At 38.8% G+C, this 26,458-nt stretch overlaps 1 long non-coding RNA gene across 1 annotated transcript in view; it reads right to left on the bottom strand.

The window, feature by feature from the left end:
• LOC132661654 (uncharacterized) overlaps positions 1-26,458 on the bottom strand; it is a 208,814-nt gene that overhangs the window by 117,040 nt on the left and 65,316 nt on the right. Inside the window, exon 3 of the long non-coding RNA XR_013554639.2 lies at positions 17,783-17,903. This is a non-coding gene — a long non-coding RNA (uncharacterized LOC132661654). The remainder of the gene's footprint in view (positions 1-17,782; positions 17,904-26,458) is intronic.

The following is a 26,458-nucleotide window of genomic DNA, read 5'->3' as shown; positions in this document are numbered from 1 at the left end:
CTCAATGGTCAGTTCAAAGAGTAAGCAGAGAGCAAAACAGAGCCCAAGGTTTAGGCTAATAGCAGAGGGCAGAGACGATAGAAGAACAGGCTGAGAGAAGGAAAATTATCCTCTAACGTGACAGAATTAAAGACACTCTTTAAAGGGAGCCAAGAACTGAGTCTCTGGTTGGGAAAAAGTAGGGAACAAGTTCAGACCATGTGTTCTTCCAGAACCAGAGTTCTGCCTTCTCTTTCCAAGCAACCACTGACATCATCAACATATACCCATGAACTGAGTTATGTGGCTGGGCCTCTGGTAACCAGTTCCAGACTTCCCAGAGCTGCCCACCCACCTGCCTAAATTTCTGAATGCCTCTTATTCCCACCAATCACAAAGTACCTCCAATCTCTCAGGATGTTCCTTCAAGACTGAACTCGCTCCTAGAAATTGTAGCTGCATCTGTTCTCCAGTGACCCTTCCTCTCCACTAGTCTGATCTGATTCTCAGATCCCAGCTCTTCATGTCTGCATTGTTATCCCCAAAGGAATCAAGCCCCATGGGGGCCTCATAACCTGGTGGCTGGTTAAATTTCACATCTCAAGTTAGATGGGAACTCTGCTTGGAATGACTTGGTCTGTTAACACAACTGTGTGCAACCACATGAAAAGTGACTAATCTTGATGCAGGTTTAATTTAGAGTGACAGACACCAATGGAGGAAAGGTTTGGCTAGTATTAAGCTGGTATGAGTACAGAACCTTAGTTATCAAATGTCAGAAAAAGAGGAGAGCAAGTAGGTTAATGGGTAACAGCTGGCAGAGGTTAGAACTGATCAAGGATATGCCATGTCAAACAATCAGAGACCTGTGATACAAATCTGATTCTGAAGCAACATCTGTCCCAGACCACTTGCCAAGGCAATTTTGGTATGGGGGTGTGCTTAAAAACGTCTCACTCAGGTAAGCAATCATAGGTGGCCAAGGAGGGAGCAAGAGAGTTGCAGAAGGCTCTAAACTTCGTAATAGGTATATATGCAGCTTGGTGGAGAGACCACTGGACTAAGTTGCCTGTAGACCTCAGTACTGCTCCTAAGTTCTCTCCCTGCCCCTCGTTTCATGACCTCTACCCTGATTCCAAATCTTTCCCAGTGGAGCCACCTTGCTTTCAATCCAGTATCCCTAGTTCCAGGAACTTGTTCTACATCCATCCACCACCTGACTCCGATGACTGAGAATAGACACTTGGCCTCTTTAGGTCTGTTTGCTATAACAGAGCATTGCCAGCATAAGTCATCACAGTTAGCAATCTTGGCAACAAACTTTGATCCCTGAGAGTGAACAGCTTGTGTCCTTATCAGCTGAGGACACTGTCTATGAAGTGCTTAATTTCAAAAAAAGAAAAAAAAATCTTGGCACATGCTGAGTCTACAGAAACTTTTAGCTAAAAAGAGGGAACCAGGAGGAGCCAAGATGACGGAACAGCATGGAAGTTTTTTGTGTGTCTCACATCCACAAAATACAGCCAGACCAGCACTAAACCATCCTACACACCTAGGAAACTGATTGGAGGATTAACACAACAATCTGCACAACCTGAACCACAGAATTCAGCAGGAATTCACCCCAAAAGAATGAGCACAAAGAAACAACAGCCAGGGATTTAACCAACACAGATACAAGCAAGATGTCTGAACCAGAATTTAGAATCACGATAATAAGAATACTAGCTGGAGTCGAAAATAGATTAGAATCCCTTTCTGCAGAGATAAAAGAAGTAAGATAGCCAGAATGAAGTAAAAAATGCTATAACTGAGCTGCAATCATGGATGGATACAACAGCGGCAAGGATGGACGAGGCAGAACAGAGAATCAGCAATATAGAGGACAAACTTATAGAGAATAATGAAGCAGAAAAAAAGAGAGAGATTAAGGCAAAAGAGCACGATTTAAGAATTAGAGAAATCAGTGACTCATTAAAAAGGAACAACATCAGAATCATAGGGGTCCCAGAGGAGGAAGAGAGAGAAATAGGGGTAGAAGGGTTATATGAGCAAATCATAGCAGAAAACTTTCCTAACCTGGGGAAAGACACAGACATCAAAATCCAGGAAACACAGAGGACTCCCATTAGATTCAACAAAAACCGACCATCAACAAGGCATATCATAGTCAAATTTACAAAATACTCAGGCAAGGAGAGAATCATGAAAGCAGCAAGGGAAAAAAAGTCCCTAACCTACAAGGGAAGACAGATTAGGTTTGCAGCAGACCTATCCACAGAAACTTGGCAGGCCAGAAAGGAGTGGCGGGATATATTCAGTGTGCTGAATCAGAAAAATATGCAGCCAAGAAATTCTTTATCCAGCAAGGCTGTCATTTAAAATAGAAGGAGAGATAAAAAGTTTCCCAGGCAAACAAAATTAAAGGAGTTTGTGACCACTAAACCAGCCCTGCAAGAAATTTTGAGGGGGACTCTCTGAGGGGAAAAAAAATGAAAAAAATATATATATACCAAAAGCAACAAAGATTAGAAAGGACCAGAGAATACCACCAGAAACTCCAACTCTACAAGCATCATAATGGCAATAAATTCATATCTTTCAGTACTCACTCTAAACGTCAATGGACTCAAAAGACATAGGGTAACAGAATGGATAAAAAAAAAAACAAGATCCATCTATATGCTGTTTACAAGAGACCCACTTTAGACCTAAAGACACCTTCAGATTGAAAATAAGGGGACGGAGAACCATCTATCATGCTAATGGTCAACAAAAGAAAGCTGGAGTAGCCATACTTACATTAGACAATCTAGACTTTAAAATAAAGACTGTATCAAGAGATGCAGAAGGGCATTATATCATAATCAAGGGGTCTATTCACCAAGAAGACCTAACAATTGTAAACATTAATGAGCCAAATGTGTGAGTACCCTAATATATAAATCAATTAATCATAAACAAAAAGAAACTCATCGATAGTAATACCATAATAGTAGGAGACTTCAACACCCCACTCACAGCAATGGACAGATCATCTAATCAAAAAACCAACAAGGAAACAATGGCTTTGAATGACACACTGGACCAGATGGACTTAACAGATATATTCAGAACATTTCATCCTAAAGCAGCAGAATATACATTCTTCTCCAGTGCACATGGAACGTTCTCCAGAACAGACCATATACTGGGACACAAATCAGCCCTAAGTAAGTACAAAAAGACTGAGATCATACCGTGCATATTTTCAGACCACAACGCTATGAAACTCAAAATCAACCACAAGTAAAAATTTGGAAAGGTAACAAATACTTGGAGACTAAAGAACATCCTACTAAAGAATGAATGGGCTAACCAAGAAGTTAAAGAGGAAATTAAAAAGTATATGGAAGTCAATGAAAATTATAACAACACAACCCAAAACCTCTGGGACACAGCAAAGGTGGTCATAAGAGGAAAGTATATAGCAATCCAGGCCTTCCTAAAGAAGGAAGAAAGATCTCAGATACACAACCTAACCTTATGCCTTAAAGAGCTGGAAAAAGAACAGCAAATAAAACCCAAAACCAGCAGAAAACAGGAAATAATAAATATTAGAGCAGAAATTAATGCTATTGAAACCAAAAAAAAACCAGTAGAACAGATCAATGAAACCAGAAGCTGGATCTTTGAAAGAATTAGCAAAACTGATAAACCACTAGCCAGTTTGATCAAAAGAAAAAGGAAAGGACCCAAATAAATAAAATCAAGAATGAAAGAGGAGAAATTACAACCAACACAGCAGAAATAAAAACAATAATAACAGAATACTATGAGCAATTATATGCCAATAAAAAGGGCAATCTGGAAGAAATGGACAAATTCCTAGAAACATATACACTACCAAAACTGAAACAGGAAGAAATAGAAAATTTGAACAGACCCATAACCAGTAAGGAAATCAAATTAGTAATCAAAAATCTGCCAAAAAACAAGAGTCCAGGGCCAGATGGCTTTCCAGGGAAATTCTACCAAACATTTAAAACAGAGTTAACACCTATTCTCTTGAAGCTGTTCCATAAAATAGAAATAGAAGGAAAACTTCCAAACTCTTTCTATGAAGCCAGCATTACCTTGATTCCAAAACCAGACAGAGACCCCACTAAAAAGGAGAACCATGGACCAATTTCCCTGATGAACATGGATGAAAAAATCCTCAACAAGATACTAGCCAACCGGATCCAACAATACATTAAAAAATTTTTTCACCACTACCAAGTGGGATTTATACCTGGGATGCAGGGCTGGTTCAATATCCACAAAACAATTAATGTGATTCATCACATCAATATAAGAAAGGACAAGAACCATATGATCCTCTCAATAGATGCAGAGAAAGCATTTGACAAAATACAGCATCCTTTCTTAATAAAAATCCTGAAGAAAGTAGGGATAGAAGGAGCATATCTCGAGATCATAAAAGCCATATATGAACGGCCCAACACCAATATCATCCTCTATAGGGAAAAACTGACAGCTCTCCCCCTAAGGTCAGGAACAAAACAGGGATGTCCACTCTCGCCACTGTTATTCAACATAGTATTGGAAGTCTTAGCCTCTGCAATCAGAAAACACAAAGAAATAAAAGGCATCCAAATCAGCCAGGAGGAGGTCAAACTTTCACCCTTGGCAGATGACATGATACTCTATATGGAAAACCCAAAAGAGTTCACCAAAAAACTGCTAGAATTGATTTATGAATTTAGCAAAGTTGCAGGATATAAAATCAATGCACAGAAATTGTTTGCATTCCTATACACACACAATGAAGTGACAGAAAGAGAAATCAAGGAATTGATCCCATTTACAGTTGCACTAAAAACCATAAATTACCTAGGAATAAATCTAACCAAAGAGGTTAAAAATCTATACACTGAAAACTATAGAAAGCTTATGAAAGAAATTGAAGAAGACATTGAAAAAAGAAGAAGAAGAAAAAGAAAAAAAAGAAGAAGAAATTGAAAAAAATGGAAAAATATTCCATGCTCCTGGATAGGAAGAACAAATATTGTTAAAATGTCGATACTACCCAAAGCAATCTACATATTCAATACAATCCCTATCAAAATAACACTAGCATTCTTCACAGAGCTAGAACAAATAATCCTAAAATTTGTATGGAACCAGAAAAGACCCCGAATAGCCAAAGTGATCTTGAAAAAGAAAGCCAAAGCAGGAAGCATCACAATCCCAGACTTCAAACTATACTACAAAGCTGTAATCATCAAGACAGTATGGTACTGGCACAAGAACAGACACTCAGATCAATGGAACAGAATAGAGAACCCAGAAATGGACCCACAAACATATGGCCAACTAATCTTTGACAAAGCAGGAAAGAATATCCAGTGGAATAAAGACAGTCTCTTCAGCAAGTGGTGCTGGGAAAACTGGACAGCAACATGCAGAAGAATGAACCTGGACCACTCTCTTACACCATACACTAAAACAAACTCAAAATGGATGAAAGACCTAAATGTAAGACAGGAAGCCATCAAAATCCTCGAGGAGAAAGCAGGCAAAAACCTCTTTGATCTTGGCAACTTCTTACTCAACACGTTTCCGGAGGCAAGGGAAACAAAAGCAAAAATGAACTACTGGGACCTCATCAAAATAAAAAGCTTCTGCACAGCAAAGGAAACAATCAGCAAAACTAAAAGGCAACCGACAGAATGGGAGAAGAAATTCACAAATGACATATCAGATAAAGGGTTAGTATCCAAAATCTATAAAGAACTTATCAAACTCAACACCCCCAAAAAACCCAAATAATCCAGTGAAGAAATGGGCAAAAGACATGAATAGACACTTCTCCAAAGAAGACATCCAAATGGCCAACCAATACATGGAAAAATGCTCAACATCATTCATCATCAGGGAAATACAAATCAAAACCACAATGAGATACCACCTTACACCTGTCAGAATGGCTAACATTAACAACTCAGGCAACAACAGATGTTGGTGAGGATGCGGAGAAAGAGGATCCCTTTTGCACTGTTGGTGGGAATGCAAGCTGGTGCAGCCACTCTGGAAAACAGTATGGAGGTTCCTCAAAAAACTAAAAATAGAACTAACCTATGACCCAGCAATTGCACTACTAGGTATTTTATCCAAGGGATACAGGTGTGATATTTCGAAGGGACACATGAACCCCAATGTTTATAGCAGCACTATCAACAATAGCCAAAGTATGGAAAGAGCCCAAATGTCCATTGATGGATAAATGGATAAAGAAGATGTGGTATATATTTACATACAATGGAGTATTACTCAGCAATAAAAAAAGAATGAAGTCTTGCCATTTGCAACTACGTGGATGGAACTGGAAGGTATTATGCTAAGTGAAATTAGTCAGAGAAAGACAAAAATCGTATGACTTCATTCGTATGAGGAGTTTAAGAGAAAAAACAGATGAACATAAGGGAAGGGAAACAAAAATAATATAAAACCAGGAAGGGGGACAAAACAGAGGAGACTCATAAATATGGAGAATAAACAGAGGGTTACTAGAGGGGGTGTGGGAGGGGGGATGGGCTAAATGGGTAAGGGGCACTAAGGAATCTACTCCTGAAATCATTGTTGTACTATATGCTAACTAATTTGGATGTAAAATTTAAAAAAATAAAAAATAAAACAGGTTTAAAAAAAGAGGGAACCAGTTCTCTATACATGAAATTTCCTGGTCACATTAGTATACAGAGAGATTTTTAACCAAGTGGGGTTTTTTGTTTGTTTTTAATGAAGTAGAAACTTATTTTAAAAGGGGAAGAAACATCACGAAGCCCTTTGAGGGCTTTAGTTGTCTCTGATACCAAAGGTCGTCTCTCTTCCTACATTCAATCTGTGGACTGAGAACTGTGTTCCACTTTTTGCAGTGAAGTGGCCTTTGCCACAGTTGTCCCCAAAATATCAGCAATGCAAGTAAATGCTAGCAAAATAACTGTCTTCCTCATTGGATAAAATTCTGCCTGCTCTTTTCTCTCCTTTCTCCCTGACACAAGTCAGCTGCTAGCATAAGAAAAAAAATTCTGAATTTCCTAAACATGTGACACATTTAGAAGTCTCCTGAACCCTCATGTACTGTTGAAATGTTGAGGTTTTTCTACCACAGTGTCTTAACCCATCTCCCTACTGTCCAGCCATCCTCAAAAGTAAATCATTATTTCACTGCCTGCCTCGAACATTTTAAAGAGTACCTCATGTTCCATAGGGTGAATTCAAGCTCCTCATCCTGGCATTCAAAGCCCTCCATCCGACCTTATCTCCCACTAGAGCCCTAAAGGAACTTGTATTTCAAGCCAGAAAGATCTTCTCATTGCCCCTATTAAATATCTTACATACTCCTGGGGCGCCTGGGTGGCGCAGTTGGTTAAGCGTCCGACTTCAGCCAGGTCACGATCTCGCGGTCCGTGAGTTCGAGCCCCGCGTCAGGCTCTGGGCTGATGGCTCAGAGCCTGGAGCCTGTTTCTGATTCTGTGTCTCCCTCTCTCTCTGACCCTCCCCCGTTCATGCTCTGTCTCTCTCTGTCCCAAAAATAAATAAAAAACGTTGAAAAAAAAAATTAAAAAAAAAAATAAAAAAAATTAAAAAATATCTTACATACTCCTGATCATCTCCACTCCTGCCATGTCTTTTCCTTCCCACTATACAGTGTTTCCATTTAAAAAAACAACAAGCTCAAGTCTTCCTTCTTCATAATGGAAGTGCACTTAGTTCAGTGAACTCTGTCTCCTTGTTACCCCTACAGAACCTATTTGCTCTGTTTCCTTCATTTGTCATGTTGTTTTACGACAGGCCTTGTATTTTTAACTTGTTTTTCTATTCCACTTATGTACATATTTACCTTTTCATGTTGGATGCTTGACTTTGAGGGCAAGGATCATATTTACCGTTAGATTAGCACACAGTGGATTCGCAATAAATATTTACTAATTTTAACTGATTGACAGTTAAAAAAGAACAACCCTTGCTTTCATCTTTCCCCTTAAGCTTCCCTACTTGCTTCTATCATGAATCATTCCAGTTCCAAAAGGCCAACATTTTCTTTCTAGTTCGAACTTGTCTGGAATTCCAGGTTTTAGCCCTGGAAGGGAAAGACAGCAAAGTTCTGAGGAGTAGTAGGATCACTCTCTCTATGGTTGCTACCTTTCTTTTCATGGTGAAAAGAGTTCTCCCCCATTAGCATGCTGCTGCCTCTTAAGCACTCTAACTCAAGGGGAATAAACAAAAAAGCTCTTCTCTTGGGTCACCTTAGCATCAAATGGACAGATTTTATTAATTACTAGGGGAGGCCAAAAGGAAAACAAAAACAAAAAAATGTAAAAGACATACATATTATACATACTTATTTAAAAGACATATATAGGCGGTGCCTGGGTGGCTCAGTCAGTTAGGTATCAGCCTCTTGATTTTGGCCCAAGTCTTGACCTCACAATTGTGATCTCACACCCAGCACAGAGCCTGCTTAAGATTCTCTCTCTCCCTTTCCCTTTGCCCCTCCCCTGTTCTCTCTCTCTAAAAAAAAAAGACATATTGTATATTATGTACACATATTTATATATATTATAAATTTTAAAAAATAATTTTTTAACATTTATTTATTGTTGAGACAGAGAGACCTAGCATGAGCAGGGAGGGGAGGAGCAGAGAGAGGAAGACACTGACTCTGAAGCAGGCTCCAGGCTCTGAGCTGTTAGCACAAAGCCCGACACAGGACTCGAACTCGTGAACTGCGAGACCATGACCTGAGCTGAAGTTGGATGCTTAACCGAATGAGACACCCAGGTGCCCAATATACATTATAATTTTGAATCATTCTAACGTTAGCTCAATCCCAAGGTGCTCCAGACCTGTCCTATTCCACAAGGCATCCAAGGTAATTGTGCCTGATAAGCATGTCTTTCAAAGAGGAAACCAGGAAGAGGAGATGGAGGGGCCCTAGATGGGTGGTTTGAGTAGTAGGGTTGAACTTGAAATCTCTTTCTCTCTTCCCTTCTTCCCACCACCCTCCTCCCCATCTGTCAATCTTGCTTATGAAATGATAATCAATAGTATTTGCTAAACACTTTCCATTTGGTAACTGTTTTACCTAGATTATCTCATTCAGTCCTCACATTAACTTTATGAGGTAGGTACTGTTATTATCCTGGGCAAAGAGAGAATATAGGACATATAGTCAATGAGTGAGTAGTAGGTTGTAAAATGTCACTCTTCCACTTTAGATATTTGAGGAACAGGAAACAAAAACCCAAATGTTTATTCCTAAAAATTTTGCTGTCTTTGTTTGGGGATAGAGTGTAGACACTATTGATTCGTATCTCCAAGACCATAACTTCACCCTTTCAGTCTCACACAATAACTATATCTTAATACAGTGCAACAGTTGTTATGCTTAACATAGTAACACAAGGGTCCATTCTTTATGGTTCTTTTCTACTAGCCCAATAGCCTCAATACTCTTCTTGACATAATATAATTATGCTCATTCTCCCTGTCTACAACTATTCCACTCCACTGTCCTTAACTCAAGATGAAATATCACAAGCCTTTCTTTGCCTTCTTCCTGAAGTGCCTGCATTGGCCATAAAATTGTTCAAATGGATCACATATGTGATCTTGATAAAATCCTTTTGCCTTCTGGGGCCTCCATTTCCTCTTCTGTAGGTAAGTGGGTCTAACCAGATCAACTCTAAGGTCCCTTTCAACTCTAACATTCTCTGCTACCAAAAGAGAGAGACATTAGGCTAAAAGGTAGACTGGGGCCTTACTGTGGAGGACTTTGCTGGATTATGGGTCCACTTAATCTCATAGACAATAGGGAGCCACTGAAGGAGGGTGAACAGGGAAATGATGTGATTGGAACTGATTAACCATGATGTTTAGGAATAGAGAGTAAAGGGGAGAATTAATGAGGCTTGAAGAGGAGAGATGGGTAATATCATGGGAAGGCAAGAGCTTTTCCAGGCTTGGCAGTCAGTTGGATACAGGGAATAAGGAATGACTGGGGAGTCAAAGTTGCTGAAATAGGGAGGTAGAGAGGAGGTTTAGAGGGTAACATAATGAGTTCTATTTTGGACATACTCTATAACTCAACACTTTCACTCCAAGGCATAAACGCAAAGAAATTCTCAGACCTATATAACAGAATACATGTGGAAGAATATTTGTTCAAATACTGCTCACATAACAATAACCTAGAAATAATTAGAATGCCCATAAACAGAAAAGTAGATAAATAAATTATGGTATATTCATGCCATGGAATATTATGTGGTAGCAAAAACAGATGAACTGCAATGACACACTAAAATATAGATAAAAAATAGCAATATAATATAAATTAAAAAGTAAGTCTCATATTCAGCATGGTATTTTACTAATAAAGCAAAAGACAACCAACATAAATATATGTAATTATATATGTAATACATACAATCACACATATAATCCTTTAAGGAACACATGTTTGCTGTGTGTGTTGTTTTTGTTTTTGCTTTTTAATTGACAGACAATATTATCATTTCAGGTGTACAACACAGTGATTGAACATTTATATATCTTACAAAGTGATCACCACAATAAATCTAGCTACCATCTGTCACCATACAAAGTTGTTATAATATTATTAACTATATTCCCTGTGCTGAAGATTGCATCCACATATTTATTTTCTAACTGGAAGTTTGCACCTTTTAATCCTCTTTTCCACCCATCCTCCTCCCCTCTGGCAACCATCAGATTACTCTCTGTATCTAAGAGTCTGTTTCTGTTTGGTTTTACTTTACTATAGCCTAATACCATCCATATTGTTGCAAATGGCAAGATTTCATTTTTTATGGCTGAATAATATTCCATTGTATGTATATGTGTGTGTGTAAGTATATATACATATATATCACATCTTCTCTATCCATTCATCTATGAATAAACATAGGTTGCTTCAATATCTTTACTATTGTAATGTTACATTGAACATAGGCGTTCCTGTATCTTTTCAAATTAGTGCTTTTGGTTTCTTTATATAAATGCCCAGAAATAGAATTGCTGGATTGTGTGATAGTTCTGTGTTTAATTTTCCTAGGAAACTCCATACTGTTTTCCACAGTGGCTGCACCAGTATACATTCCTACCAATAGTGCACAGGATTCCCTTTTCTCCACATCCTCATCAACACTTGTTATTTCTTGTCTTTTTGATACTAGCTTTTCTGACAGGTGTGAGATGATATCTCACTGTGGTTTGCATTTACATTTCCCTGATGATTAGTGATACTGAGCTTCCTTTCATGTGTCTGTTGGCCATCTGTATGTCTTTTTTGGTAAAATGTCAATTCAGTTCCACTGCTCATTTTTTAATAGGATTATCTGTGTTTTTTTATATTGAGCTGTGTGAATTCTTTATATATTTTGTATATTAAGCCCTTATCAGTGATATCATTTGCAAATGTTTCCTCCCATTCAGCAGGTTGCCTTTTGTTTTGTTGATGGTTTTAAGTTATTGATACAGTAACACAATGTAAAAAGGAACCAAAGGAATGATAAATAGAATTCAGGATGATGCTTACCTTGGATGCAGAAGGCATTGGGATGCAATGAGAAAAACATATAGATATAGACTATTGTCAAGGAGCTAGTTTTTGTGTTGGATTTTCAGGTATTTATTATATTGTTTAAAAATCATCAAATAAACAAATACATAAATTATCATAAGAACAAAATGTATTAAACATAACTGATTGTGGGGCACCTGGGCGGCTCAGTTGGTTAAGTATCCAACGTCAGCTCAGGTCATGATCTCGTGGTTAGTGGGTTTGAGCCCCACATCAAGCTCTGTGCTGACAGTTCAGAGCCTGGAGCCTGCTTTGGATTCTGTGTCTCCCTCTCTCTTTGCCCCTCCACTGCTCATGCTCTGTCTCTCTCTCTCTAAAAAATAAGTAAACATTAAAAAAAAAAAACAATAACCATAACTGATCGCTCTAAAAACAGATCTCAAAGAATATTACTGGGGTTTAAAAAAAAATACAACAGAAGAGGATAAAAGCAGATTGGTAGAGAAAGAAAAGAAAAGAAAAACATCTTTGAAGTGACTGCTACATTAGAAAAAATGAAAAATAGGGATAAAGTACGATTTTTTTTAAAAAAAATTTTAATGTTTATTTATTTTTGACAGAGAGAGAGAGAGAGAGAGAGAGAGACAGAGCATGAGTGGGGAAGGGGCAGAGAGAGAGGGAGACACAGAATCCTAAGCAGGCTGCAGGCTCTGAGCTGTCAGCACAGAGCCCCACGCGGGGCTCGAACTCACAGACTATGAGATCATGACAGACGCTCAACTGACCGAGCCACCCAGGCGCCCCAGGGATAAAGTATGATTAAAGCATGTAAGACATGAGGAACAGGCTAGAGAGAAAGAATAGAAGAACACACATATAAAAATGATATAAAGAAGATATGCAAAGGAGATTCAACTTCTTGGAAAATAGAGATATGATAGAAATGATATTTAAAGATATAATGAAAGAAACGCTTACTAAAATAAAGACATCAATTTGCAGATCAAAAAGATACACCAATATTTGGGAAAAAATGTTATAGAAAGATGAACTAATATAAAAAAAAATAAAGATGAACTAAGATATACCTGCAGAGACTAATGTTCAAGTATAAAGAACTAATTTATATGAGAATCCAAGCAAAAAGGTAGGTTACTTAAAAGGAGGAAAGAATGACTTCAGAAATCCCCACAGTGACATTCAAATGCTTGAAGATAGTGGTGTATGACTACACAGCTAGGAGAACATGAAAGCATGACCCCAAACTTCATGTCCAGGTGTGGCAGGCAAAGGCTGCTGGTTATTCCTCCATATCCATTTTCTTTCTTCTTAACACAAAGAACCCAGATTTTGAGCCAGACACCTGCAATCAGCTAAAAGACTACATACCCCATAGCCATGTAATTGATTTTTTTTTTTCCCAGTGAAATATAAGTAGAAATGTGTGCCACTCAGAGAAGTCTCCTTAAGGCTGGGATTCTGTCCTTCTAGATTCATTCCTTCACCTTGCTGCCTGAAATGTGGATATGATGGCTAACAGTCAAGCAGCCTTTTTGGACCATGAGGGTCATTCTTTATGAAATGGTAGAACAATGAGCTGGCAAGACTGCAAATTCCTGATGAATTCATGTATACATCATGCCTACTCTGGCCTATTACATGATAAAGCGATAAACTTCCAACGTGTTAAAAACTCTTATATGTATGTGTGTTGGGGGAGAAAGATTCTTTATATTCCGTCAAACTTAACTAAATGATTATGCCAGGCAGCTGTCCTTCAGATATAAAGAAAAGGGACAGGACTTTTCAACCTCGGGAAGAAAATTAGATGATGAAACTCAGCCAACAAAAATTAAATCAAAATAATATATAAATAAGGAACATGGAAGCCATTGTAAAATGATTAATGATGAAATTTTAATTCACTTAAATGCAAAACTAAGCTTAAATAACTGTGGGAACTATGGTTACTGGACAGAATGTAAATGATAACACAAAAATCAAAAGTCTGGTAAAAGAGTAAATGTGCTGATTTTCTCATCTTGCATCACATGGGATCCATAGACATAGTCTAAAATGAAATTTTTAAAAAACCTTTGACATAATGATTCCAACCTCTTAGTGTTTTTCATAAATTTTTAAAAAGCATTAGGAACTAATAACTTTCATAGTGAAGAAACTTTTTTTTTTTTGACATTTATTCATTTTTGAAAGGCAGAGAGAGACAGAGTGCGAATGGGGGAGGGGCAGAGAGAGAGGGAGACACAGAAACAGAAGCAGGCTCCAGGCTCTGAGCTATCAGCACAGAGCCTGACACGGAGCACAAGATCATGACTTGAGCCGAAGACAGCCACTTAACCGACTGAGCCACCCAGGCGCCCCCATAGTGAAGAAACTTTTATCTAAAGTTCAGCAATTCGTACAGTTTCACTTCAATTTCCTCTACCTTCACTAAATGAAAGTATAAAGTTATCTTTTGTTTAAAATAGCATATAGAATATGATTCCCATTTCTGTCCACCAATCTCTTTGTCACTGTACCTATATTTGTCTACCCACCTACCTACTATCTTTCTGTCTGTATCTTAGTTGCATATTGAATGCTTTGAAAGATGTTCAACAAATGTCATTTTTTGTAGGTTTAAATGGTAGAATTTTTTTTTGTTTATGTATTTTAATAAGCATATGTATTAATTTATTAAATGTTTACTTATTTTTGTTTTTTGTTTTTTTAATATATGAAATTTATTGTCAAATTGGTTTCCATACAACACCCAGTGCTCATCCCAAAAGGTGCCCTCCTCAATACCCATCACCCACCCTCCCCTCCCTCCCACCCCTCATCAACCCTCAGTTTGTTCTCAGTTTTTAACAGTCTCTTATGCTTTGGCTCTCTCCCACTCTAACCTCTTTTTTTTTTTTTTTCCCTTCCTCTCCCCCATGGGTTTCTGTTACGTTTCTCAGGATCCACATAAGAGTGAAACCATATGGTATCTGTCTTTCTCTGTATGGCTTATTTCACTTAGCATCACACTCTCCAGTTCCATCCACGTTGCTACAAAAGGCCATATTTCATTTTTTCTCATTGCCACGTAGTATTCCATTGTGTATATAAACCACAATTTCTTTATCCATTCATCAGTTGATGGACATTTAGGCTCTTTCCATAATTTGGCTATTGTTGAGAGTGCTGCTATAAACATTGGGGTACAAGTGCCCCTATGCATCAGTACTCCTGTATCCCTTGGATAAATTCCTAGCAGTGCTATTGCTGGGTCATAGGGTAGGTCTATTTTTAATTTTCTGAGGAACCTCCACACTGCTTTCCAGAGCAGCTGCACCAATTTGCATTCCCACCAACAGTGCAAGAGGGTTCCCGTTTCTCCACATCCTCTCCAGCATCTGTAGTCTCCTGATTTCTTCATTTTGGCCACTCTGACTGGCGTGAGGTGATATCTGAGTGTGGTTTTGATTTGTATTTCCCTGATAAGGAGCGACGTTGAACATCTTTTCATGTGCCTGTTGGCCATCCGGATGTCTTCTTTAGAGAAGTGTCTATTCATGTTTTCTGCCCATTTCTTCACTGGGTTATTTGTTTTTCGGGTGTGGAGTTTGGTGAGCTCTTTATAGATTTTGGATACTAGCCCTTTGTCTGATATGTCATTTGCAAATATCTTTTCCCATTCCGTTGGTTGCCTTTTAGTTTTGTTGGTTGTTTCCTTTGCTGTGCAGAAGCTTTTTATCTTCATAAGGTCCCAGTAATTCACTTTTGCTTTTAATTCCCTTGCCTTTGGGGATGTGTCGAGTAAGAGATTGCTACGGCTGAGGTCAGAGAGGTCTTTTCCTGCTTTCTCCTCTAAGGTTTTAATGGTTTCCTGTCTCACATTCAGGTCCTTTATCCATTTTGAGTTTATTTTTGTGAATGGTGTGAGAAAGTGGTCTAGTTTCAACCTTCTGCATGTTGCTGTCCAGTTCTCCCAGCACCATTTGTTAAAGAGACTGTCTTTTTTCCATTGGATGTTCTTTCCTGCTTTGTCAAAGATGAGTTGGCCATACGTTTGTGGGTCTAGTTCTGGGGTTTCTATTCTATTCCATTGGTCTATGTGTCTGTTTTTGTGCCAATTGTTTACTTATTTTTGAAAGAGAGAGAGAAAGAGAGAGACAGACAGTGCATGAGTGGGGGAGGGGCAGTGAGAAAGGGAGACACAGAATCTGAAGCAGGCTCCAGGCTCTGAGCTGTCAGCACAGAGCCTGATGTGGGGCTCGAACCCATGAACTGTGAGATCATGACCTGAGCAGAAGTCAGATGCTTAACTGACTGAGCCACCCAGGTGCCCCAGCATCATGTATTAATTTGATAAAATATATCAACTCTGTAAAAACCAAGGGGTTTTTTGTTTTTGTTTTTTTTCTAACAAAGGAATTGTCTCACTTTCTCCTGGAAAAAAATTTTATAACTATGCAAAAATGAAAATGAATGCCTGCCCCTATATCCTGGCACTAACAGAACTTATTTTCAGGCGTTTAATTTTATTATAATTATAGACAGAGGTAGTAACTGTTTGTGACTTTGGAATAAAAAGTCGAGATGCTGTACATCTTCCTGAAGGCAATGCTTTACAATTGTTCTAATTTTATTTTTGTCAAAAGGAATTTTTAACCCCACAAGAAAATGTATTTGAAAATACAGTAGGTAGGGAATGTTTTATCCTCATTTCATAGATGGGCAAACAGCATCCAAGGTAACAGGCCTAAACAGTGGCAGAGCTGGGATTAGAACTAAAACGTACTAATTTCCAGAACAGATGTTCCTAGAGAAAAACAGTTATTGTTATTTTCCCCTTGTTGAATACAGCTGGTTTTCATGGCAATAAGGTAACCAACAGATACCCAACAGACCCATTGGTTCATAGAATTTTCAACCTGCAAAAGACCTTGGAGATGGTCTGACGTGAGGAGTCTGCAGAGGTCCTCACCAGTCTCCTCTCCAGGCCCAACCTGGAGCCCAGCTGATGTGTCTCTGGACTCCCATTCCAGCCCTCACCAGTTTTTTTCCTTACCTGATTTACATATTAATGTTCCACATAAGATTCCATTTGAAGAAGAGGCATGATTTCTACAAATAGGTTTAAAACCTCTGATAGACTAATCTTACAGAAATAGAGAGGTGATTTGATATAATCATTGCAAAGTGAGGAAATTTCAAGAAGTACCAACCAATTCATAGGAGAATAAGCAATCTTGGACCAAGCTTATTTTGAGACTGTCTGATATCATTCCATTTTAGGAGCAGCTGTTTTTCTGAATTCACACTTCTCTGTTTTTTCCAAACCACTAGATAACTAACCCAAGTGTACAGACTGTACAGGTTTTATGTGGTCAAGAAACTGTAGATTAGATGCATGAACAAGAATCAGAGAAAAATGTCAAGTGCCCTGCCTTATAATGTTTCATGTTCCAACTGAAAATTATCTAACCAAAAGCAGCTGTCTGCAGTTAAAACTGTGGATCCATTTTATGTATGTATGTATGTATGTATGTAAGTCTTTTTTATTTAATTAAATTTATTTATTTATTTATTTATTTATTTATTTATTTAGAGAAAGCATGTGAGTGGGGAAGGGGCATAGAGAGAGAGAATCCCAAGTAGGCTCTGCCCTATCATCACAGAGCCCAAAGCAGGGCTCAGTCTCACCAACCATGACATCATGACCTGAGCCAAAATCAAGAATCAGGAGCTCAACTGACTGAGCCACACAGGCACCACTGGATCCATTTTAAAGGTAGCAGAGGGGCACTTCAGTGGCTCAGTTGGTTAAGCATCTGACTTTGGCTCAGGTCATGATCTCACAGTTCGTGGGTTCAAGCCCCGCGTCAGGTTCTGCACTGACAGCTCAGAGCCTGGAGCCTGCTTTGGATTCTGTGTCTCCATCTGTCTCTCCCTCAAAGACAAATAAACAAACATTAAAAAAATACTTTAAAGGTAGCAGAAATGTTCTTTATTAGATACAAATATTACTATGCTTCTGAGGTTGATGAAGTCAATTAAATGGAAGATGTAAGTAATTTAATACTTTACATGTATCAAGTGCTTTACAGATTATAATCAGTAAAACAGCATTTACTGATGCAGGGTTTAGAATGAGATGTACGCAGCCTCAGACCCATTTCACCACTTAGCAGCTGGGAAACCCCACACAAGCCTACTTACCTTAACTGATGCTCCGTTTTACCCTCTGTGAAATAGGACTTCTGTGAGAATTAAGTGTAATGACACATATTAAGTGCTTAGTTCTTCCTCAAGTAATCTTAATTTCCTTTCCTCTGTTTTCCTGGAAAGTTAAGCATAATGACATTTTTATTAATTGGACCCTATTTTAAATACACAGGAGTACAAGCTATAATATATGATAAACTATTTTTTAATAAAGAATAATTCTGTGGGAATACAAGCTGGTGCAGCCACTCTGGAAAACAGTATGGAGGTTCCTCAAAAAACTAAAAATAGAACTACTCTACGACCCAGCAATTGCACTACTAGGATTTTTCCAAGGGATACAGGTGTGATGTTTCGAAGGGACACATGCACCCCAGTGTTTAAAGCAGCGCTATTGACAATAGCCGAAGTATGGAAAGAGCCCAAATGTCCATCAATGGATGAATGGATAAAGAAGATGTGGTATACATATACAATGGAGTATTACTCGGCAATCATAAAGAATGAAATCTTGCCATCTGCAACTACGTGGATGGAACTAGAGGGTATTACGCTAAGTGAAATTAGTCACAGAAAGACAAAAATCACATGACTTCACTCATATGAGGACTTTAAGAGACAAAACAGACGAACATAAGGGAAGGGAAACAAAAATAATATAAAGCCAGGGAGGGGGACAAAACATAAGAGACTCTTAAATACGGAGAACAAACAGAGGTTACTGGAGGGGGTGTGGGAGGGGGGATGGGATAAATGGGTAAGGGACACTAAGGAATCTACTCCTGAAATCATTGTTGCACCAAATGCTAACGAATTTGGATGTAAATTTTTAAAAAATTAAATTAAAAAAAATTTTTTTAAAAGAATAATTCTGCAATCAGCATCATAACCAGTAGTCAGTATATTGCAGTGAAAAGAACACTGAGTCAACAATCAGAAAATGTCAAATTCTCATGTCCATTCTGCCACTTTTAGATTGAACCATATGAAATGACTATTTTTATAGGTCACCAGTAGTTGAATAGATTTGTGGTGCTGAACAAACAATAGTCTCTGAGATTTTGTTTCTTCATCAGATGAATTTAGATAACTACATTTATTCATTGATTAAACATCTGTCATATACATATTGTAAGGTAGGCATTGTTTTATATGATGATGACATAGTGAGGAACATGACAATGTCCCTTTCCTTGTGCAGCTCTATTCAATAAGGGAGACATGTAACAAACCAACAAATAAGCTTATAAACAGTACAAATTTCTGAGGTAGTGATAAAATATTTAGTAACTAGGTGATCTCTAAGGTTTGCTTCCACTTGAAAGCATTTTTTGGAATCAATTATATTTTTTTGTACTGAATTAATTTAATGTAAGATACATCTGAAAATAAATTTGAGCTTCTTAAAAATAGAAAGAAGTGGAGGCACCTGGGTGGCTCAGTCAAGCGACGGATCCTGATTTGGGGTCAGGTCATGATCTCACGGTTCCTGAGTTCAAGCCCCACATCAGGCTCTGTGCTGACAGCACACAGACTGCTTAGGATTCTCTCTCCCTTTCTTTTTGCCCCTCCCCCCGCTCATGTGTTCTCTCTCTCTCTCTTTCTCTCTCTCAGAATAAATAAATAAACCTAAAAAATAGAAGGATGCACTTTCACTGTAGGAAATCCGAAAGGGAATCTTTAGGAAATCTCAAATAAAAGAATTAAGGGATTATATTAGGAAATAGGTTTGGCCACATGTAATAGTCAGAAATACCAAATAGTAGTAGCTTAAAAAATAAGAGGTTTATTTTTCTCATGAATCAGGAAGTCCAAATCCAGTTTCTCCAAAGCTAGCATGTCACCACATGCTTGCAGGGCAGGCTGCCCTTAGCCATCATTATCAGAGGCTTTCTTCCTCGTGCTTGTTGTTTCATAGTTACAAGATGGCACATGGAAACTCCTCCTGCTACACTGTACCGACACTGTACCATGTTGCAGGCAGAAAGAAGATAAAGGTCAAAAGGTAAAGCATAACTGCCAGTGTACTTTGCCTCCTTTTAAAGTTCTCCCAGAAGCTTTATCTGGCAAGTCCTGTTTACAACTCACTAGCAAGGACTGGACCATCCCTAACGTTTTCAGCTGGGCACATGGCTACACTAAACAAAATCAGGATTATGTTAATAAAGAGCAGAACTTGAGTAAATATTGGCTAGAGAACTACTTATCTCTACCAGAGGGATATACCAAGCTTCCCTAAGAAATATGATTTTGAACATCTGTGAAACAAACATTTACCAGGGAAAATCATTACTAAAAGAAAATTTTGACATGAATCTTCTTATGTAGCAAATACTATTTGGCATACAAATGATCTCCAATTCCCTTCTCCAAACTCTTCCTCTCATGAATCTGTTTGGTTAAGTTCTACTTTTTATTATCTACTGAAGTTAAACTCACCTGTCATATCAACACCAGGGTTTGGTTTGAATAAATATGCAAACAATCCATGTATCTGAAATGATTTTCTATTTTCTTCCTTCCACACAAGATTTAAGAAGACTTGTAAACAAACAAACCAAATGATAAAATTAATAGCTAAGGGGGTTATGTCTGAAGAGAAGAGCATGAAAACAAAATCCAAGGGGATAGGCATACAAGGATGCAGAAGTCCCTGGGATTATCAGAGGGTTTCACAAGTGTGGGTCTCCCTTACTATCTGAATTCTGGCAATCTAAATACGTGTATAAAATCTGCTTTAGAAAGTCTACAAAAATTCACTATCCAAAAAAAATCAGCTATAATGAATATATGAGGGTACATCAAGTAAAATGTTGTCAGTAAATGATGAGTGGTTCCTTTGGGCATCTCTTACCCTGGTGTTTAGAGAAGCTCTGGAACAGAAAGTGAGAGATACAGGCACACAGGCCCGGTGCAAGGTGCCATAAAGGTCACATCTGCATGGAACTGTGGAAGCCATAGAATTGGTCTCTGTAGCAGTGGCTAGAGGAAGATGTGAGGTTGTGATGTGGTGCTCAAGAAGCCATCAGTTCAGCATCCAGCCCTTCTGAACCAGACTTTCTTGGGTTGAAGGCTGAGAATACACCTTGTTAACAGGTGCCCAGGTAATTCTTATAGATACTGAAGTTTTAAGACCCACAGCTCTAGATTGGTGTTTCTCAAATGCTAGTCCACAGATCTGCTACAACAGAGTCCCTTTGGGAGTTTAAAAAAATAAGGAATCAATGGCAGAAAATTCAAAATCATGTTTTCTAGTAAAACAAAACAAAACAAAACAAAAAACAAACTTAAGAGTGTGGGTATTTGGCAAAAACACTTAAGGAAGGGTCAAATATTTTAAGAATGAGTCAGGTAGACCAAATGACTTTCTTCTAACTAATGGAATACAGTAAAGATGATGTGATGTCACATCCAAGATTAGACTACAGAAAGATTGCAGTTTCTGTTTTGCTTGCCCACTCTTGTTCTCCCTTGTTGCTTGTTCTGAGGGAAGCCTGGTTGCCATGTTGTGAGCTGCTTGTGGAAAGGTTCATGGAGCGAGGAACTGAGGAAGGCCTCTGGCCAACATCCAGTGAGGAACTGAGGCCCTCAGGCCAACAACAAAACCGAATCCTGCCAATAACCTGTGAGTGAACATGGAAGTCAACAGCCCAGCTGACACCTTGAACGGGACCTTGTAAGAGACCTTGAGACCCAGGCGCTCAGCTAAGCTGCACCCAGATTCCTGATCTACAGAAACGATAAAATAATAAGTGTTTGTTGTTTTAAGCATCTAATGTGGGGAATAATTTGTTAGACAGCAAATGATAATTAATACAGGAATGCTTCAGGCAAAAATATTTACCCATTTTGGGGCACCCGGGTGGCTCAGTCTGTTGAGCTTCCGACTTCGGCTCGGTCATGATCTCATGGTTCATGAGTTTGAGAGCACAGAGCCTGCTTTGGATCCTCTGTCTCCCTCTCTTTCTCTGCCCCTCCCCTACTCACACTCTCACTCTCAAAAATAAACAAAACATTAAAAAAAAAATCTTTACCAGTTTTTAACATTTTGGGATATAGAAGAAGAATATGTCTTGGTCACATGGGATTTTCTTTCATGAAAATGAAAGAAACACCTTATTCCTTATATTGCCAATAAATAAAAAGCACATAATTGTTGGGGAGAAATATTTTCTCTCTAGCCTTTAAAGGTTCTTCTGGTTGGTCTAAGAATTAAATTGACATAAGAAAGATTAACAGGAAAAAAACTAACTTAATTTCATGCATATGGAAAGTGCGCATACACGAGAGTTTCAAAAACAGAATGGCAAAATTAGGTATATATGCCTTTCTGAGCTAAGGAATAGGATAGGGGCCTGGGGCATCAAAGGGGAGGAGGACGATTCACAGGGCAATGAAGAGTAGATGTTTGGTAGTTTGTCCTGCCATACAGATGGGCCAATCAGATAAAATTTATTTCTTATTCTGGAAAATGCACCCAACTTAGATTCTTCTAGGTAGTTAAGGGAGGGGCAAAAGTTTCTCTTGATTGTCTTGATTGCCTTCAGCTCAAAACAGTCTGCATGTCAAAGTGGCACATTTTGGTGAGACCTGTTCCTGAATCACCTCACTGTGCAATACTAAGTTTGACAAGTTAGGTTTCAAGTTAGCCAGAGAACAAATGTCAACCCCCAACACAGAACAGGTGCTTATTAAATACCAGCAGAACTGAATTCATAAGCCAGAGTGAATGACTTGGACAGAAGGATAGAAAAAGAGATTCCACTTGATTCAATAGATCAGTGGTTCTCAAACCTTAGCATGAATCAGAATCACTTAAAGGGTTTATTAAACCACAGAATGCTGGGGCCCATCTTCATAGTTTCTCATTTGGTGGTAAGTCTAAGGTGACAACAAAGAATTTGCATTTCTAAGGAGTTCCCACGTGATACTGATACTGCTGGTTCAGGGGCGATACTTTAAAAACCACTGCAACAGGCAATGGTTCTACAGTTTCCTGTTGTGGGGGAGTGACTTGAGAATAGTGCTTTCAGATGACTCAAACTGAAGGGAACAAACTTGAAGCAATTGTGAGGCTCCTGCCAAAATAATTAGGTGGTGGTATTGGGGAGCAAGGAACTTCGCAGCCAAGGGAAATAAAAAAGGAAACACTGAAAAAGTTTGCTGCCTTTATCAATCCTCCTCCAAATATCATAGTTTAAATAGTTGCTCTAGCCACAGAGGGAGAAAATCAAATTACTATCATTCTTAACAAAAGAGCCACACAGCTATGTTTGTTGGGTGTCAGTGAGAGACATGAAGTACCATCCAGCATGGGTCCTACAAGCTAGTGCTCTGAGCAATATTTACTGCTATAATTAACTCCTATATCAATTCTATTTACCTGATAAAATTGTCTTTGGCTTCCATATGGCCCTGGTTTCCTCCAGGATCATCAGCTGGAGGTTCTGAAAGCCATTCAAACCCTTCAGATTTGTGCCTGATCTGATTTACATTGTTTCGGAACACTGGGTGCAATTTCCCCTACTGGCATCCATTATCTCTATTTCCAAGTTGAAAATAATTCATGCAGTGAAAAAAGTACCTGATTGTATTTATTCATGGACTGTTTTTGAAATGCAATTATTTCCTTGATGTTCTAGAGGCAGTGGTGTCAATAGAGCGCTTTCCAAATGCATGGGGTTGCCAATTTCCAGGTTTCTGGCATCTGTCAGCAGATGTCATAAGCAATGGTGGTGGGGCAATAAACAAAGAAGTCCTTCTTTTCATCTACACCTTGGCACACTCTCCTGAAAACTTGGTTACCTTTGCATTTTCATTATAATTCTTTGTAAAAGGTTCAAGAGTTCAACAGTGGCTCAAACAATGTCTAAGTGACCATTTCAGATGCTGGCTTATTTTCCTTAGTTAGGACATTGGCTACCTTCCAGCAATTTCTAATATCAAAACAATGCCTCTAGGACTGACAACATCAAAGCACTGTCCAAAGATATCTATCGCTGATTTACAGGGTATGGAAAAAAACAAAACATCTTGAGGGTTGTGAGGATGAAAATTTACCCCCAGGGGAGTTTCCAGAATAGCAGTGAGAGAGACATTTGTGAACAAGCAAGTAAAACGGATTGGTATCAATAAAACGTCAGAGCCAAAATAAAGCATCCCAAATGGAAAATCACACATATAAATATTTTTAAAATGCAGTGAACATAATTAAGTTAATTTCTTGTGTTATCAATAGTTGTTCCTATAACAGAAATGACTGGTCCTGGCCCTGGAACCTGAGGAAAAACAGAAGGAATCCTCTTCTGTCTCCTTCCCTGATTTATTTGTTAAATTTATGTCTTGAGTAAACATTTTATTTTACTTCATTTTTTAATTTTTTAAAATGTTTATTTATTGAGAGAGAGAGAGAGAGACACGGAGACATAGAGTGTGAGCAGGGGAGGAACAGAGAGAGGGAGACACAGACTCGGAAGCAGGCTCCAGGCTCCAAGCTGTCAGCACAGAGCCTGGTGCAGGGCTCAAACCCACGACCGTGAGATCATGACCCGAGCTGAAGTTGGACACTTAACCAACTGAGCCACCCAGGCGCCCCTCTTGAGTAAACACTTTAACAAGCAAGTGTCCTGGTTTCCCTCGGTCTCTCCTCTGCCCCACCTCTTTGGCACAGGGCCTGGTGCTGACTGCCAACGTACATATTTGCTACGAGCAAAGCATTCACCTAGATAGATACAGCAATTACAATGGCTTTAATTTTGACTTCACCTCTTTTTTTTTTAAATCAATTTTTCTGTAGGTTGAGCTGTTTATATTTTAAATAAATTTATATGCGTTTTGTAAATTTAATCTTTAATGACTTGAATTTTTAAAATTCCTCAGCCTAAGTTTCTGCCTGCCCAGTCTATGAAAGCTCCAAGCACCCCCAGGCCGGCCAGGCCCTCGGCCTCTGACTTCACCTCTTTTAATAAAACCTCTGTTTAAAGGTGCCAGCAGGTACACTTTCAAGTGTTAAACTAAAGCAAATGCTTTAAAAAAAAAAAAAAAAAAATTGCAATGTAATGCTGCTATTTACTGCTATAATTAATTCCTCCACCAATTCTATTTACCTGATAAAATTGTCTTTGGGCTTCCATATGGCCTTGGTTTCCTCCAGGATCATCAGCTGGAGGTTCTGAAAGCTATTCAAACCCTTCAGATTTGTGCCTGATCTGATTTACACTGTTTCAGAAGACTGGGGGTAATTTCCCCTACTGAAATAAATATAAATCTAAATAATACTATTTTAGATCAAGATATTAATCTCCATACAATAAAACAGGGTTCCCGTCCCATTATGTGGCTAGACTCAGCGTTAATATGTCTCCGTTCTAATGACAAGTTTCAGAGTAAACCTGCTCCAGATTCCTGTGTTCCGTTTTTCTGGGAACAACATTTTCTGCAAAGTTTAAAGATTACAAAATGGCCAGACTCTTTCAAAAGCATGGATTCCCGCCGCCCCCCCCCCCCCACCCCGGCCACCTTTTAAAAAAATGTTTATTTTGAGAGAGAGAGAGGGAGGAACAGAGAGAGAGGGAGAGAGAATCCCAAGGCAGGCTCCATACTCAGCGTGGAGCCAGACATGGGGCTCGATCCCAGGACCATGAAATCACAACCTGAGCCAAAATTAAGAGTCGAACACTTAACCAACTGAACTACCCAGGCACCCCAGATTTCCCTGGGTTTTAAAATTCTTGGGGTCCCTGGGTGGGTCAGTCGGTTAAGTGTCCAACTTCAACTCAGGTCATGATCTCATAGTTTGAGAGTTCAAGTCCAGTGTCCGGCGCTGTGCTTACAGCTCAGAGCCGGGAGCCTGTTGCAGATTCTGTCTCCCTCTCTCTCTGCCTCTCCCCTGCACACTCTGTCTCTCTCTGCCTCTCAAAAATAAATACACATTAAAAAAAAATTTATTTTAATTCTTCAACTGCTCATTTTCTCACATTCAACAGACATCCAGCTCCCAGCAACCCAATCCCACAAGCACACTCCCTCCTATTAGGCTGTTTACATCTACTTTGAAGGTCTTTTTGGCTAACCTTTTTCCTGACCCACCCCACAATTTCCTCTGGTTTGTTATTTGACAGACTATCTAAACACTGTACCCAAGTCATTTGCTTCCTTTCTACTGAAAGTTTTTTTTACTGCTGCTACCAGCCCCTTTCTTCCTGAGCAAGGGTCAAGGTTTTCTTCAGTATTGGCTCTGTGGCACATGGTCCCATTTCTTAGCTCTTAGTAAAATCGCGCTTTCTGAACTGCTTGTTGGGAGACAAGGGGCAGGTATGAATTATAAACACAATCATAGAAGTGTCACATAATTAACTGTGAGCACTGAGAATAGCTACATTTAAAGTTAAAACATTTCAAGGGAAGGACCTTGGAGGCCTGTTACAATTAATAGGTAAGTGGCATTCATTTCGATTAGCATTATCAATTGTTGCTGTGAAAGGAGTTCCTTCTCTAAAATAGTTTCATGATTTCCCTCTGAAAACTTCTTTTAGTCAATTGTTTAATAAATCCTATTCTCACAGATAGCACAAAGGCAAAGTCAAATGATCACAAACTCCAAATTAGTGAACACTGAATCTAAGGGTGTGGGATCCAAGGAATTTAACAAAAATCCCCTACCCCTGGACA

Source organism: Panthera onca, chromosome A3, assembly GCF_046562875.1.
Source record: "Panthera onca isolate mPanOnc1 chromosome A3, mPanOnc1 haplotype 2, whole genome shotgun sequence".
In the NCBI taxonomy this organism is placed as follows: domain Eukaryota; kingdom Metazoa; phylum Chordata; class Mammalia; order Carnivora; family Felidae; genus Panthera; species Panthera onca.
The sequence above is the reverse complement of the archived record's forward strand: the minus strand, read 5'-3'. Positions and strand labels throughout refer to the sequence as shown.